The 18,401-nt window shown below is 39.2% G+C and overlaps 1 protein-coding gene across 1 annotated transcript in view; it reads left to right on the top strand.

Moving 5' to 3' along the window:
• Nucleotides 1–2,403: 2,403 nt before the first annotated feature.
• The window catches only part of IL1RAPL1 (interleukin 1 receptor accessory protein like 1), a 1,010,765-nt gene continuing 994,767 nt past the window's right edge, over nucleotides 2,404–18,401 (top strand). The window contains exon 1 of the mRNA XM_069945578.1: nucleotides 2,404–2,469. The gene's annotated coding sequence lies outside the window, so the exon portion shown is untranslated. The remainder of the gene's footprint in view (nucleotides 2,470–18,401) is intronic.

Genomic DNA, 18,401 nt, shown 5'->3' with positions numbered 1-18,401 from the left:
AGATATCGCCATGGGTTGTCAGTCAAATGAAAATATCTGGAGACAACCTCTATAGTCTCCATCCACCTTTCCTAGGCTCCTATGGGGCAGGGGTTGTCAAGCAAAAATATTTTTCTTTCAACTCAACTGGTGTCAAAGTTATATAGATTTGTAAATTGCTTTTTAAAAATCTCAAGTCTTTCCATACTTATCAGCTGCTGTATGTCCTGCAGAAAGGGGTGCATTCTTTCCAGCCTTACCCAGTGCTCTCTGCTGCCACCTCTGTCCATATCAGGAACTGTCCAGAGGAGGAGAGGTTATGTATAGGGATTTGCTACTGCTCTGGACAGTTCCTAATATGGACAGAGATGGCAGCAGAGAGCAATGTGCCAGGCTGAAAATAAAACATTTCCTGCAGGACATACAGCAGCTGATAAGTATGGGAAGACTTGAGATTTTTAAATAGAAGTAAATTACAAATCTATATAACTTTCTGACACCAGTAAATTATAAAAAAAAAAATTCGCTGGTTAACCCCTTTAACTATCATGCAGCATACTTTGGGACGCTATGTGGCAGCATGCATTTTTTAAAGTGTTCTAGCCACTAGACAATGTATGCTATATATATAATATACCCCTGATGTACACCACAAGCACAATGTTAGCAGAGCCCTAAATTCTTATTTTGGACATATTTAGGGATACATTATTTACTATTACATATTAAATATTGAAACAATAGGCCCCCTAGTGGACCCCAGAAGTGCCTCATATTTACCATTTTAACAAAATATTGAAAACCGGTCAGAAATGCAGTGAAAACAAATGCAGGACCTCATCTAAATGATATCATTGCTATGTGACCCATAACACCTTTGCAAGGCGTCAATGCATTTCCAATGCTGCATACCACTCACCGCAGTGCTACAAAGAGTTAATTGTGCCATTCTGAACTCTTCTACCTGCTGCGTTATAAGAAAATTTGGCTTTTCTGCACCACAAAGTAAATATCAACAAATTCATTGATCCCCCAACTCCTTCTCCATTGTAATGAGATGCACCTTGCAGCTGCTCTTCGCTTTTATTAGTGATAAGGCAAAGAAGCCGCATTGTCTTCCGGTGACACAATTAGTTTGATATGTAGCAGATCCAGAATATTTAGCGAGAGAATTGAGCGAAGATAAAATGTTCCCACACAGTTCAGACACTTGGAACAAAGAAGAGATCCCATAGCAACGGTATAGTATGGAACTGAGCAAGCAAATGAAGTCATAAAAGCTCTTCCCTTTAAATTCAATGCTAGTTCTGCATTTGCCAGTGCTGCATAGGGGGAGATATTAGTGCAGAATTTGCTGGCATCACCTAGAGATTATGGACTATGCAGCAGTCGGGGTGCACAATGAATGCACTTGTTATCACAGACAGCAGTAGCTAATCCATTAGACTTTTTTCTTGATTCCATGTAAGGCTTTCCTGTTTTAATTCAGCCTTCTAAACTGGAGGGTGGAAAGCAGGAGCTGAGGATTGGCTAGGACTGAAATAGCCATTGGGTGGCAGTAACAGTATCGTTTTTGTGACTTGCAGTTGCAGCAGGCTGGAGAATGCATTCAATCAAATGAGGAGATCTTATTGAAACACTGGATTCATTTATGCATTGCAGTTTCTCCCCCTTTTTCTGTCTATCTCTGTCTCTCTATTACCTCCCTCCTTGTCTCCCTCTCTTCTCCCTACTTCCTCTCTCTCTCTCTGGATGGTGGCTGCTCATCAAGTTGCATTATGACATGGTCTTCATCTTTATTGGAGATTAGCATCATTCGGGAGCTCACAGACAACTGATTTTGATTCCTTTTTTTTACCTCCTTCATCATCCTCATTTTGGAGTGCTAGGACCCAGGAGACACCCTTTCCAGCAGCAGGAGTTCTTTCACATAGCAGTACAGTGTAAGGAAAACCCCATTGGATCTGTTATTGCAGGATACTTGTGAAATATACATACACTGCTTCTTCTTCTTCTTCTTTTTTCCCCTGGCTGCATCTTGAATATGGAGAAATCTTACATGTATAGTGGGGCTTTGCTTTGAAAGGCTGCAGGCACAGGGAAGGTTTTTTTTTTTTAATCCCTGTTGATAACAGACTTCTGTGGTTCTTTTTTTTTTTTTTCATTCCAGTTCTCTTTTTTTTTAATCTTTTTTTTGTGATTCACACCTGGATTGGATCTTGTGCACTGAACATAACTGGCTACTTTGAGAGCTGGAGCAAGCCCTGGTCTGCTAGATGGAATTATCCTATATGGTGTGGAACTTGGCACTTGTGAATGGGGATCCTTTTGCTGCTTGCTAGCAGAAGAAAAATACAGCTCTACATTTCTATCCAAATATCAAGGGAATAATAATAAAAAAAGGTGGATCTGCTGACTAAGCATTGTGATGACCAGCTATCACCTTGCTGACTGATTCCAACAGCAGAATATTTGGGAAGATCGTGCTGGGTAAGATGATGATTTTCCTTTCCAGAAAGCATGCAGTGGTCTAACTACTGAAACTTGGGTGCTGCTGGATGAGGGGGGACTCCCTGACTACTGCTACTGCTGCAGAGCATTCATGTCTATTGGATAGGAGTGGGAAATCTATAACTGCAGATAACATTTATAATCATTCTGTATTGTGCCATAAGGAGACCCTGCCTTGTTCTGCCATTTATCATATGTCTTCCTATTATGCAGCAGATCCATGTGAAGGGTTAATGCAGCATGGTCGACGAGCAGCGGTAGTAGCCTAGATCAGATATTAGCCCAGTTATAAGCTTGTATATGATATGAACAGTAGTGTCTGGTGCATTGATCACACAAGCTGCAGCAGCACCCTGCATGGTAACATATATATATATATATATACAGGGATCTATCCGCTGTTCAACCACTGCTCCTCCTGTGCCATATATATTTTTTTCTTCTTCTCTTCAGCAGGAGGTTAAATGACATAAAGTGTATTGGTATGGATTGGTATGCAATTATTTCTGCAGATTCCGCAGGAGAATAATATAGCTGCAAGCTGTTGGAGGAAAAATAGAGCAGCACAATGCCTGGCTGGCAGAATCAGTTTCAAGCCCAATCTCTGCTCTGTCACAGCCACTACAGCATTGCTGTCAATTAAAACACATAGATCCCATCAAGAGGATTCCTATACTATAGGTGGTTAATGTGGAGGTCAGTGCCTAGGAGATCCCTCCAGTCTATGGTGCAGTGGTAAAATCTCCACAGCTAGGATGAAGCATGTGTTGAGTTGCACTTTGGGTAGACATAAAGGGGAAAAAAAAGTTTTGACATATGGGATTTCAAACAAAAATCCTCACACTGCAGGCAATCCTTATGGTAGGATGTGGACTGGTACTGGTTTTCATCAGCCAGAACCGTGAAGTTCTGTCTGATGGGAACTCCAGTCCTTGTTGCATCACATTTAGTAATTCAGAAAAGGTGATAGGGTAGTTGACATCCACTATTGAAAGGGTATCCCTTGCATAAGGCAGGAATACTAAAGAACATACTGTAGTTTACCTACTTAAAGGGTTTTATTAATAACCTTCTATAACTTAGAATTCTCCTGTCACCAGAAGACTAGAGAGGAACTGACAGAGAGAGAGAGAGAGAGAGAGAGAGAGAGAGAGAGAGAGAGAGAGAGAGTAAGGAGGGAGGAGAGGATCTGGAGAGGAGGTTTTGCTGCAATTCTAAAATTGTCTGCCATGCAGTTGGCACTAGCTTTCCCACAGTGTATACACTATATATTCCATGGGCCAGGGGGTGGCTATACAAAGCTTCTAGGTTTGCACCCCACCTTAATCCCAACTCCAGAATATAGCAAGTGTACTAGCTAACAACACTCCCATTGACAGGATCAGCCTGCAGTCTTTGTCAAGGTCAATGTTGAGGCCAAGGCTTTCTTACAATGTTTGCTAACAATGAAGTGGGGTTAGGAAAGTCCATAAAGGGATAGTGAATAGCAGCAACTGCATGGGACTAGAATACAACTAGTTTTCTTGTTTCTCCATTGGATGCTAAATGAAGCTACTAGCCTCTAGGCATGTGAACATCTCCGACAAAGTCTAACAAGTTTGGAAGAATGTCGTAGAAAAACTAGATACTATTTCTAGCCATTCCACACATTGGCTTCATACGGCGACTTGCTTTGATTTATTCAGCATAAATATCAGACATGGTGACATTTCTCAAAGTCTACGAGGTTTTAAGGCAAATAGCACTGAGCATAATGCCAAGTGACACCAAGGAATATCATCTTCTATTGCTTTAAAATGGTTCCTGATAGGGATAAGCCATTACAATATCTGCATTTATTCAACTTTTGTACGGAGAGATAATTGTTAGTTATGTCCTACTTTCATGTCATTTAGGAATATGGTGTGTGCATGGCTATCTCTACTGCCTATCACTAATAATCCACCAAAGAGCAAGCTGGTCCATGGGTGAAGAGCAGAGGCTGGATCTAAGTTGTTTAGCATCCTTTGCAGCATGGTATAATTATGTTGAGGCCGGGAAGATGGATGTGTTGGAAAAGCCATTTGTCTCATATTCCTTTGTATAAGTGATAACCATACATGATTAATTGCATTCCGAATTTAAAAAAAATACCAGCAAAGCAAGTTCTCAGAATAGGTTCACAATACCTTAAGTAGCCGCTAGAATGTGATATTATGTTATCGGAAATTCAGCATGTGGATCCCAGTTTTCATTGTTCTGAGAACCTGCTAAAGAGATCATTTCCCTGCTAACCTGTGCTAGCAGCACACATTCCGAGGCATGGAAGCCTCTATTTCATCAGGGAACGGAAGGAGCGTAGAAAGGTGACAATTTTACTGTTAGGTCTTCATGCTGGCAAAATGCAATCTGTACTCTGACACAATACAGATGGAGAAGACTTTACTGTACTGTATGATTTAGTTCTCTGCACTCTGTGGACACCACAACTATTGCTGTTAACCCTTTCGCAGCAAATGTAGACAAGAACAGGCCACCTGTATTAAAGTATTCTACTGTATTCCATGTATATGAACAATCCCATAGACCCATACATTGTTGTTTCTACTTTATATAGTGTCTGTCCACCCAACTGCCTTCCTTCCCATCTTTCCTTTATAAATGGTATCTGCAATGTGTTGCTTGAAGTATATGACTGCATAAGGCTTCCCTCTTGCAACCATCCTTCAGGGGTCAGAATAGCACTATGGCTGCAGTACTGTACTGGATTGACTCGAGAGCCCGTTACAATACATTAACCTACTGTTCATATATTAGCATTTATATTTTCGGCTCTATAATATCTGCATCCCTTCAGTAATGTAATGTAAGCAACCTTGAATACACAAAGGAATGATAAAACAAGAGGCAGAGTGGCATAATGAATGACATGAGGATGGATTTTCCATACCAACAGTATGTACATTGTTTCAGTAATGGCCTGTAGCTTGGAGACTTATTTGCCTGAATTCAAGATGGCATTTTCATTCTTCTTTTGAGTTTTCACATAAAAAAAAATGTTCCCTTGGATAATGTCTAATTGTATTGCTTTTGACAGTTTTGGAGGCTATTTTTCATTCTTAGAAAAATATAATAAGACATATGAGGCATATCTGTTTTCCTTTAACTATATTATATCATATACAATGGGATAGTAGCAATAATTGCTCAGACTACCCATACAATATCTAAAAAAAGGTTTATAAATTCTAGTCATTCTCTATGAAGGGGTCAAAAGGTTGCCCAATAAGACTTTCTGAAAATAGGCTGAAATGACATTAAGTTGTGCCCCCAGAATGTTCTTCCTATGGGTTTGCCCTGGATTCATAGATCAGTCCCAACTGGAAATGAACTTTACTTTTGCAGCTTCATCACTCCAGGACAAGGCTAAGCCTGATCTGTCAAGCCATAGGCTAAAAAATGACAGCCTCCATAGGAGGTCATGTAATCCCCCTACAGGGCTCGTCATTGACTTATCCACATAGGAAGCCCAATTTAGAGATATTTGCTTGGAGGAATTTGATTTGTCCGATTTAATGTGGACTCTGAATTCAAAACAATTGTTTTCGAGGCATTCTTTTTCAAATCAGTTTATTCTAGTCTTGTAGTTCAATAAAGTGGCACATACATATTCGGTGTAATAATGCATGTTGACAGTATTTTATTTGTATACTCTGCTCTTTCTCCTTAAGGCTGAGTCAACATATATGTGGAGAATAAGGATCAGCTTTTTATTAAAAAGTGACCACAACTGATGCATATAAGGCCTCAGGTGTCCTCTGGCCTTTTCACCGCTCTTTTTAATGAAAAGTTCAGAGCCAGATAGAAGAATGCTTTCTGTTGTCTGGACCAGTTTGACCTTACACTTACCAGATGTTCGGAACAACAGCATTGATTACAATGGAATTGGTTCTGGCACCAGTTTTCTCCTAGTGTTTTTTGGCAACAGTTGAGGGAAACTCTAACAGAGGGAGCCCTAACAGTCCTTACATGTACCTGTGATATAGTAGGTTCCAATCCATGCAGTAAAAACACTTCCGTACCATTTGGCATTCCTGTCAACTAACCTCAGATATTGCATATAGGATGGAGATATATATATATATATATATATATATATATATATATATATATATATATATATAGGCTATGTTCACACACCATTAAAACAACAAATAGAGGATGTTATTTCATAAAATTGGCCGTTATTATACAACGATGTGTGAACTTATCCATAAAGAAAGGAAAAATCTAGTTAAGGTGACAAAATACTTTCAATAATTGTGAGCCTAATGTACTGTACATTTGTGTGACAGTTATTTCCCCTGGAGGGGTATACCGGGCATTACAGATCCACCATGCCCGACCCTTCTTCTTTTTCTAAGCATCATCAGATGGTGGACAGTAGAGATGAACAAACAGTAAATTTACCTGAACCCGAACCTGATAGGTCGGTCATTGATTGCCTTAGTCTACAGGCTGACAGTCACAGGTGTGTACCCCTTTTTTTTTTTCAGGCTGTGTAAATCAATGGCCAAGCCATCATGTTCGGGTTTGGCTGAATTTACGATAAGTTTGCTCATCTTTAGTGAAGAATCAAGAGGCCCTTATACCTCACGTTCGGTTGACTTTTCTCTAAGTTGTATGAGCACCTTCAGGAACAGATGGGTGCTCTCTTGGCCCACATGCTAATCACAAACTCACGGGACTCCTAATTTGATTGATTTTCTTTTCACATTTACTTCAGTTGTTGCATATTAATAACTGCTGCAATGCATCATGAGAAGTAAATGACTTCTATGTTAATTATGTTAAGCAAATACATTGATCATGTAAGGAATGATAAATTAAAATGGTAAAAGTAACTTCAGAGTTCCTTGACATTAACATTTTCACCAATTATTTCTTATATATTCCATAAATTAGATATAATAGTCATACAGCATATTACATACATTAAAAAAATATCTTATGTTCAACTATTGTCTTTGAGAAAAGTAAAAAAAATACATTTTCAAAGCATCAATTATAAAAAAAATACAATGATATTGAATAAATGTACAATATTATTAGAAATTTTTTTTCCTTATAACCAAAATGGTTTTACTGCCTAAAAATCCGTACAGTGTATGTTTGTATTTTATTTGGTTTTAAAGCTATGTATTGACTCTACTGCAGGTTCATCCCATCTATAATCCAATCTAATTGAATTGGGGCATAAATAGTAGAAGAATGGAGGCCCATAGCATTATTGCTTCTTATTACAGAGAGAAAGAGCATTTCCATTAAAGGAAGGCATGTTACAATCGTGAGCCATCCTCTAGTGAAGCGTACCGTGTCAGTGAAAGCATGAAGGGTATAGTGAAATGACAAAAATAGCATTTTGAGTTGTTTACCATGTTAGCATCAAATAACTGAGTGCTATACAGATGCTTGTACACATTATTAATGGCACAGGTGGACGGTATTATTTACAGCTGTACACAAATCTTACATTGCCAGCATTTACATCTTGTAAACCATCAGAATAAAAAAAATAAATAAATAAATAAAATGTGATTTGGTGATTTTTTTTTTTTCTTCTTTGTCAAAACATAATTCACAATCATTTTAGATAACATGAATGATAATGAAGTAGACACTGTGACACTGCATCTACAACACTGAGATTAAGAGGCATGGGCACACTATTCTGGGTGGAAATGGGAAAATAATGTATGCCCCTATACATAATAATATTAACAACAGTAATGGAATATTTATAATATGTCTGGTCTACTGTATAAAGATTCATACACCATCTGCAATTGAAATTCCAGCTGCTGCTGCTGCTACTACTACTACTACTACTACTACTACTAATATTGTTACACTGCACATATTTACTACTATAATATTTCAATACAAACAATAATAACAAAGCTATGGTTGAAATAGTAAAATAATTGTAAAAGGAAACTGGCAGCACAGATATGCATGTATCCATGCTGCCAGTTTCCAGTTACCTACTAAGCAGGTATTGTGTAGCTACCTTTAGTGCTGCTCTGGGATCCAGCATCTTTGTAAAATATAAACTTTATTTAGTGGCAAGTTCCAGAGTGGTGGGTCTGTGACATTGGCTGCTCCTGCTCCACTCTCTCTGTCTTCACACCACCCTGCCTCCTTCGACAATGATTGACAGCCGGCTCATCTTTTGGCTATGTCAAAATCCTGCATAAGATGAGTCAGCTGTCAAGCATTCTCGAAGGAGGGGTGGCTTGAAGTCCGAGATATGGCTGGAGAGCGGGGTGGAAGCAGGCAGTGTCACATTGTCGCCACAAAATAAAGTTGTTTTTTTTAAAATTGTGGATCAGATAGCAACACTAAAGGTACCTGTACGATGCTCGCAAAGAAGGTAACGGGAACCTGGCAGCAGGGATATAGTGTAAGCATAACTGTGCAGTCAGTTTCTCTTTAGCACTGCTGATAATATTTCACAAAGTGTGTTTTATACAGAGTAAGGCCATGTTCACACGTTGTTGCAATGGCCGTGATTGGTACGGAAATTACGTTGTGCTGCAGGCCGTGCTGCAGGCACATAGTATACACTCCGGCCGGGATCCCTAGCGGCACCGTAGAAAACAGACATGTCAGTTTTCTGCGGCCGCTATTCATTGAATAGCAGCCGCAGAAAACCCTGTCAGTACACACTAAGGAGTGTTTGGCTCCGACTGCACGCTACATAGTAAGCAGTGGGGAGTTCTGATGTGGGTGCGCACAGATGCGCCCGCATCAGAACTCTTCGGCGCTAAAGGTCTTTTCTAGACTGGCCGTTACGTGACCCAGCGGGGTCACGGAACGGCCGGTCTCATTCTAAGTGTGCACATAGCCTAAGGCTATATTCCCACTAGGTAAAAATAAAGGCAAATAATGTCCGTTGTTGCAAAACAATGAATTTTATTAATTATCATGAACATTAATAACAGACATTGTTTCCCCCTATTTTAACATAGCCTAAACATAGACTTTATAGTCTATACCCAACTTTGCTGATTAGAACGGCACCAGAATCTTGCAGCAGAATTCCATTGTGGCGCATAGCATCAGACTTTGAACTCCTTTGCTAGTACCTTATCAGACGCACCAGAAAAGTGCCTAAAACAGTAGGGTTTTTTGGGGGGCGCAAATTGTGCCAGAATTTTTGCATCTTTTTAATGGTAAATCTAGATCCATATATCTGAAGGTGCCTCTTTCCATTATGTTTGTTTCTTAAAATATGGTCAAAGCTTTAGAGCCCCACTCTGTGCTTCTTTCTAATTAAAAAGTAAACTAAAAGTAATTCAAAATCTGACTTTAGCCCTCGAAATATTCATCAGAAGGGCATACGTACAGACTGGTTCATACACTCCTCAGGGTGGGTGGTGGTGGATACAGTATGTTAGGCTGATATGACAGTTTCCTGGTGTAAAACAGTTGTGTTAAAATGTTTGTGCCATTCTTATTTTTTTTATGCTTTTTTTTCACTACTTTGGGGGAAAAAAAGGACAGGGCTGAGCATAAGGGACCATCTTCTCCAATTTACAGTTGGTGTGTATTGCAGTCCAGTGGCACGTGAATAGTGACGGTGTGCCATATATAGAGACACACAATCAAAGGGAAACATGTGGTTGGCACTACAGGTTCCAGCAAAACATCACACATAGGGTAGGGAACTGTTCAGACTATTAAGGGGATTAGGCAACGTAAACCCTCCAGGAATAAAGAGAGAAATGCAATTGAGAAAAAAGAAGTGCGACACAGTGGCATTGTTTTAGGGTATGGTCACTTAGTGGGAGATTTATCAAACTGGTGTAAAGTAGAATTGTCTTAGTTGCCCCTAGCAACCAATCAGATTCCACCTTTCATTTTTCAAAGAATCTGTAAGGAAAGAAAAGTGGAATCTGATTGGTTGCTAGGAGCAACTAAGACAATTCTACTTTACACCAGTTTGATAAATCTCCCCCTTAGACTTAATCAGCTGTGTAGTTGTGCGCAGATTTCAGCTATTTATTTATGTGTTAAATGTGCACCATCCAATCCACAGCATATTATGTAGATGTGAATCTACCCTAATTTAGTAAATCCCTCCATCACTTTTTTACTGAAGTAAAATTTGCGCTGTGATCACCTGAGAACTTGTCCGTAGCCCGTTACATAGACTTTGCTGATGGATTTAGATTACATTTTAGCATATTTGTGTGAAACTGTGATCACAATATGCAATCTTTGTCGCTTGTTTTTCAATCAGAATTTTAAAGAAAATATTTCATATATTTTTATCAATTTTATGCAACATCAGCTTTCTAATAGTCACATAATCACCCCGGGGAGGAGACTTTTCTATTGTCGCCTGTCACTTCTCAGCCACAATAACCTTTCACTTTAGTTGTGACTCCTCAATTACACGATTTATCCTTTCATTAACTTGCAGTAGAGGAGGTCATGTGATGCAAAATCTTGATCATACTGTATCCACTATAGACATCGGAAGGCATTTATCATAGTCTTATCACCAGCCTTAACACATGGAAAAGAAAAGATAAAGGCAAGACACATACCATGAACATTAGATTGTTACCATTTCTTATTAAGGGTCATTGTTATCAGTATATGTGTGCAAAAATGCTTGGTGAACTTGTGATGGCATTGTAAGTCCAGGCAAGCAGAGCCTAGTATATAACATCAGGGAGGGCTGTGAACTGTGACAGCAGGGGGATTTCATACTAACACCTTACACATGGTATTCAGTATACAGAGAAAAAACACTGTGTGCTCCCTGTGGGGTTCCTCTGTATAAGAGAAGCAATGATTCTGGGGAAAATCACTTCATAAGGCTCTGTTCACACTTTGCGTACATTATGGACGTTTGTTAGGGGCTCTAGCTACATTTCTGGTATATATGACAGCAAGAATACCAGAGTTTTCTAGAATGTTGATATAAACCCATTAAAATCAGGGACTTGTTTGATCCATCAGACCATAGATCCGTGAGTCATGGCCTCCATTATAAAGGAAAATTTCATGCTGGGATGCTTTTGGCCTAACCCATACCTCATTACAGATGGCAACTAAGGTGAATTTATATTTTTACACAAGTCGAATACTGGTAGGCAGGAATCTTCACTGCTAATAATCAACCTGTGCAAAAGGGCCAACTAATGAGGGCCAATAAGTCTCTAATTCGCTTGCTGATTGTATCTTTTGTGTGGCCGTTTAAATAATCATTAGTTGGCCACACATTTTCCCGTGTAAATGCAATGTGTGGCTGACTATGATGGAGTTAATAGGCCACACGATTTATGGAGACTCGTAAAACTCCCTGATCAGCACTTTTTACTCCCGTGCTGCCGGGCCATGTACAAGGGCCACCTAACATATCTCTAAATTTGGGTTATCAGTGTTACACAATAACAATATGGTGACACTTTGTTATAAGACGTATATAATGTGTTTGTCTGGACAACAAATGATTATGTATGTCAAGTGTTGCGTCATGATATTGTGTTCAACTGGTTTAATGAGACATTGTTGACGATAACAGACGTTTTTCGCACAGACTTCAAACTAATGTTCGTCACAGTTATTCACTGACACTATTTTACAAACAATGAACGTTATATTTATTGTTAACACACATTTTTTCCCCGTCATTACTACTTAATTAAAAAAAAAAAACACACTTTAAAGGGCCTGAACTAGAATAATGTACCAACAGCCATCATTGTAATGACAGATATTAGGAAGAGCCCGGCACTCACCAAGTAGATTATGCTTCTTTATTGTAGTGTAGCAAACATATGGTACAAGGACGCGTTTCGGCCAAGCATGGCCTTCATCAGCTTAGGGGTACACCCCTAAGCTGATGAAGGCCATGCTTGGCCGAAACGCGTCCTTGTACCATATGTTTGCTACACTGCAATAAAGAAGCATAATCTACTTGGTGAGTGCCGGGCTCTTCCTAATATCTGAACATTTTTCTCACCTCGAGCACCACCGCCACGGAAGTGCCGTCTTCTACATATTTCTATCATTGTAATGACAGGCACCCAAAATGGACGTCATTTTAAGAGAAAAAAAACAACCTTATGTGAACATAGCCATATGTGGGGACAGTCTATGTTCACACAACGTCAAAAATATTGAAAAGGCGTCCAATTTCCATATTTAAATATAGTCAATTTTTGCTGTGATTTATCTGACTGCAATGGCAATGCATTGAAGTCAATGGGAAGACGGATGTCCAAGGCACACAATGTATTGAATAATGGACGTTTTTACCGCGGACGGCAAAATAATGAACATGATCATTATTTTTGGATGGCTTTTGCAAGCAGCGAACATTTTTTTATTAGTTGCTCACATACAGTTTTACTTTTGTCACCGTTCTTTGTGCGTTTTTACTATTAAATTCAATGGACTTTTCAATTAAGCCGCACCCAAAGTCCAATTAGTAAACTAACTAAAATAATATGCAAACACCAGTCATTACACTAAGGGGAGGCCAGACAGCCTAATGTCGTCTGTTATTTTAGACTAAAAAAAAAACGGATGTCATTTTAAACGGAGCTGAAAAAACGTTGTGTGAACATAGCCTTACTAATATATCAGTATGTGTACCCCACTTAAAGGAAACCTTGATAACTTGCAATAGCTAAATCCTAACTAAGCTTTCTTTATTCACTATGCATTTTTTTTTTTTAATCTGTAAAGCCCCACACTGTGCAGTTGTACAACACATAGTAACAGGGGTAAATCAATACAATCACAAAATCAGTTACAGCAGTAATTTAGATTATCCATCATACACTGATAAGGGGTGGTAAAAAAAAAGAAAAAAAAAAAAGAATTCGCCAAATACAATGTAAAAGCTTCTTAAATGTACAAAAATAGCCTATTTTACACATTTTATATTAACATAAGATTTACTGTTAACATAAAAAATACATTAGGAAAATAAATAACAAACTAATCCTAATAAAAATGCCTCCTCGCTCTTATCAATAATTCATATAGAATATGACTTACCAAGCATAACTTTATTTCTGTACAATTTCATTGTATATAAAATCTGTATAGTCGCCCAGGCACTCGGGTCCTGTGAGGGTGGCTATTTAATAAGATGTGGACAACCTATGGGCAAAAAAGTCTAGTAAACATTACCCTTGGTTATAAGAGCCATAAAAATAGAAGCCTCTGCATTATATATACAGTAGGTGACTATATTAATGTGCTTCACAGTATGACCCATATGATTCAGTAGGATGTATTTATGAACAATGATTTCTGCTATGGCAATTGTAAACTTCAGTTCCATATTACCAATTACACACTGGGTCATTGTGTGTATGGGGCTGATGTATGAATATTTTCTTTAACACTTGACTACAACAATTCAGTATTTCCTGAAGAGGGGATACGGCGGAGTCAAGCCAGGTTAAACCTACATAATGCAGGAATTCAAGGTGTGAATCCTTCAGCTTTCACCAGCTCTGTCAGGGGATACATATGCTATATGCTATTGCACAGCGGTGTTCCTTCTTCCATTTCCTTTTATTTGCTTTTACAAATAAATCATAATTACGTTTAATTAAATTCAGTGTAATTCATATCGGCTCACTATAAACCTGCATGTATTCCCACACAGATGATGTCGTTTCTATTACGCTCTCTTTTACAGAGGCAATGCTTATTACTGTATATAGTTTCCTATTAAAGATCTCATTCTCAATGACGTCTTTAAAAAATATAATTTATATGCCATGTTGGGATTTTTATTTTCTTACATCTAGAATATTTATTTACAATCCTTGGCCCCTAATAAATGTTGATGAATTTTTTGTACTTGAGGGACTATAATAAGAAGGTATGTAAACTTTTGAACATTCTTATTGGTCAGTACTGAGAAAGTTTGGTAAGTCTATTGGGTAAGACAGTGTGTCCTAATGCCAGTCCTCAAGGACCACCAACAGGTAAAGGTTTGAGGATATCCCATACAAAAAACACCTGTCATGATACCTGACTATGCCTGCACTCCACTGACTATATTTACAGTATATCACTTGGGAAATGCTAAGGGAATCCTCAAAATATGACCTATTGGTGGTCCTCAAAGGGGTACTCCAGCACTGATAAAAAAATATCAATCAATCATAGTTTTTACATTTACCTTCCCTCTGGAGTCTGTCTCCGTTTGAATTTCCCGCTGTTTGCAGGTCCCCGAAGCTCCAGTTGGTGTCATCTGTACTTTACTTCCTGGTTTGGGCTTTACCATTATGCACTTGTCTCCTGTGATGTCCGACTCTGTAAAACTGTTAGATGCCTTACAGCTTGTTCAGCCAATCAGAGCTTAGCAACCTGTGTCATCTGACAAAGGGAGGCTGGCTTAACAGGGCTTAGACCAGTATCCTCTTTAATGATGTCATTGTCACAAAATGGCTGCCACAGAGCATCCTGAGGTCAACAGTCATTAGGTAAGAATGAGTTTTCTTCACTTCCTGGTGGTGGTGGGGGGGGGGGGGGGGGGGGTTGAGGGGAGAAAAGATAGGGAAGGGGGGCAAATAGGTGATTGAAGCATATTAAAAAGTTATATAAGTTTGTAATGTGTTTCAATTACTGGGAAAAAGCTTTTTGCTGGAGTACCCCTTTAAGGACTGGAGTTGGGCAACATTGGTCTAAATTACAGGGAAATTTTTCATTATACAATGCAGTGTACCTAAATTTTAGACAACTTCTGACATGTCATAGAGCATTGTCAGCAATTATGGGGTTCATCTACTCAGACCCCCATTAATTGCTAGAATAAAAGGACAAAAGTGCTCACCTGAACACTGTTAAAGGGATAGCCCTGCAAAAAAAAAAATCTTACAAACCATTGGTGCCCGAAAGTTCCAACAATTTGTAATGTACTTCTTTTAAAAAAAGATCAAGTGTTTCAGTACTTATCAGCTGCTGTATGTCCAGCAGGAACTGGTGCATTCTTTCCAGTCTGGAGAGCAGGAAAGATTTTCTATGGGTATTTTCTACTGCCTCAGCAGTTCAGGATATGGACATAGGTGGCAGCAGAGAGTATTGTCAGACTAAACACCACTTCCTGCAGGACATACAGCAGCTGATAAGTACTAGAAGTCTTAAGATTTTTTTTTTTTAAAGAAGTAAATTACAAATCTCTGGCACTTTCTGACACCAGTTGATTTGAAAGAATTTTGTTTTCGCTGGAGTACCCCTTTAAATGATAATGGTCTAAATGTCAGGGTACATTTGTATAGTCTTCTCATACAGTGCTCTAAATCAGTCCTTCATTCTTCGGGTTCATTCTTCGGGTGGACGTCGGAATCTGCCAAACCATAGAATGAAGCCCATGGGACCAGCGGAGATCCGCTCGGCCGTGAGCTGGGGGAGTTGTGGAATCTGCGGCAGGTGATCCGCCGGGATTCCGTAGTGTGGTCATACCCTAAAAAGTGCAGTGTGGACCCAGCCTACTGCGTTTACGCAATCCATTTGTTTAATCTGTTTTATGCAAAATTAAAGATTAGAGCAAATTCACATTGCAAACTAATCAAATCGCTTTGTTTGCTTGGTAGTCGGCTCATCAGTCTGCTTCCTTTGATCCAGTCCTGGGGAACTGGGGAAAGTTTTCCAGGACTGGATCCAGCTTTTCCAGGTACCCGGGTGGAGCGGCACAGAGCAACACAAAGATCAAAGATAGCCGGTATATTAGCCAACGGCCGAGCAAACAGTGTCGGACAGGCCCACCAGAGGACTGGAGGATCCTACGGTGGGCCCCCAACTTTAGAACCTGCATAAACACTGACTGACATGTTGTTTCTCACTGGTTCTTCATTGGTTGGCCCCCAGGATCCTTTCCTCTGGTGGGCCCCAGTCCGACACTGCGAGCAAACAAAGCGGTTTGCTTCTTTTGTCATGTAAATTTACAAATCGGCATATGGTTTATATATTATATAGACACTGCTGAAACCCAGAGAGACTTGTAAGTAGAATAATAGTTCCTTTTTCTTCAGACAATATGCTTCAGCACCGAACAGGTGTGTTTTCCCTGAAGATACTGCCTTCACATACTATCATGTCAGACATGAATGATATCATATTAGATAAATCAGTACAGGGGAAATCCTTCACTAGGCTGAAGAATGTGGGTCAGCCAAGAGTTGCAAACTTGCATCTTCTGTGTTGCTTCCTCAAGTCTTTGTTTACTAAGATCTGAATAAATGTGCAATTTATTCACACGATATTCCCAGGTGTGAATACCAATTAATTTTGACAATGTGGACTAGAATAGCAAACGCACATGGTTAAATAGACAGCATGCCTATTCTTTTGTATTTGAATATCTATCTATCTATCTATCTATCTATCGTACCATATACTGTATACATACGAAATTACTTTACAATAAAATTTTATATTGTTTGTATTGTAGAATTAAACTTCCTTTTCTATTCTGTGGAGCTGAAATCTTGCAGTACTCAGTGCAGTCTCTTTGTCTGCACAGACACTATGCAGTCATAGTGAGCCTTTTGCTTGAGAGCAAAACCAGACAACATACAGTACGCTAACCTATTTTTTCTGCCTGCGTTATAGACATTCAGGTCATATGTGAGTAACTGTATGATATGAATTAGGCTGGGTTCACACAGTATATTTCAGTCAGTATTTGGTCAGATATTTTGCAACCTCAACCAGGAGTGGATTGAAAACACAGAAAGGCTCTGTTCACGCAATGCACTGCCATTATTTCAATACAACAGCCAACAACTGTTTTTAAATAACAGCAAATATTTGCTGTTAAATGGCGGTCATCTACTCAATTTCAACAGTGTGTGAACAGAGCCTTTCTGTGTTTTCAATCCACTCCTGGTTTTGGTTACAATATGAGGACCGCAATACTGACTGAAATATACTGTCTGTGAACCCAGCCTAAGGCTATGTTCACACTATGTAAAACTATGGCCGTTGTTGCCGATGGCAACAACAGCCGTAGTTTTTGCGGGGTGGAACAATGCCTTAGTTTCAATGGAATCCCATCCGGAGTATATACACATCGTATACGCTCCGTCCGGGATCCTGTGCGGCCCCGCAAATAACTGACATGTCCATAGTGTGCAGGGGGAAGCTCTGATGCAGGCGCGCGCTGATGCGCCCGCATCAGAGCTCTGCGGCCGGAAAGATCATCCGGCCGATACTTAAGTACCTTTCGGGATGATCCGGGCAGAGACCTGGCCGGGGTCACGGAACTGCCGGTCTCTTACGTAGTGTGAACATAGCCTAAAACTGCATTTTATTTTATGTATCTGGATCTTTTTTTGTGTTCTACCTAAAACCCAATATCATATGTTCCAATTTAACAAGGTTCACACCATGCAAAAATGACATCCGCCTTTCATAATAACGTCTGTCATTGCACAAATAGAGTCTGTTATTTTTTTAAATAACGCATGTTGTTTGCACAATGACCAACATTTTTATGAAAGACAGCTGCCATTTTTACATAGTGTGAACCTAGCCATAAAATGTATTGAAGGGGTTTTCCCATCTTAACTAATATAGTTTTTTCTCGAAGGGGTATTTAAAGTTATTTTATTTTTTTATTTTTTTTGGAAAAAAAATTCATTTAGCAAAAATATTTCCTTCTCCTGTTTTCTTCACTGTTTACTGTTTGGCTGGTGTCTATATACAGTCACTACTTTCAGAGCAGAATGGTAGTTGGTAACCTAGACAACAAGTTGTGTACAATGAAAAGAAAACAGTGGGTGTATCAGGAGGAGGAATATTTGTTGAAAATAAATATTTGCTAAATATTTGAATTAAAGTTTAGCTTTATCAGTCGAGATGGAAATACCCCTTTAAAGGGGTTATCC

This window comes from Dendropsophus ebraccatus, chromosome 11 (genome assembly GCF_027789765.1).
Source record: "Dendropsophus ebraccatus isolate aDenEbr1 chromosome 11, aDenEbr1.pat, whole genome shotgun sequence".
Lineage (NCBI taxonomy): Eukaryota > Metazoa > Chordata > Amphibia > Anura > Hylidae > Dendropsophus > Dendropsophus ebraccatus.
This window is presented reverse-complemented; position numbering and strand designations above follow the sequence as displayed.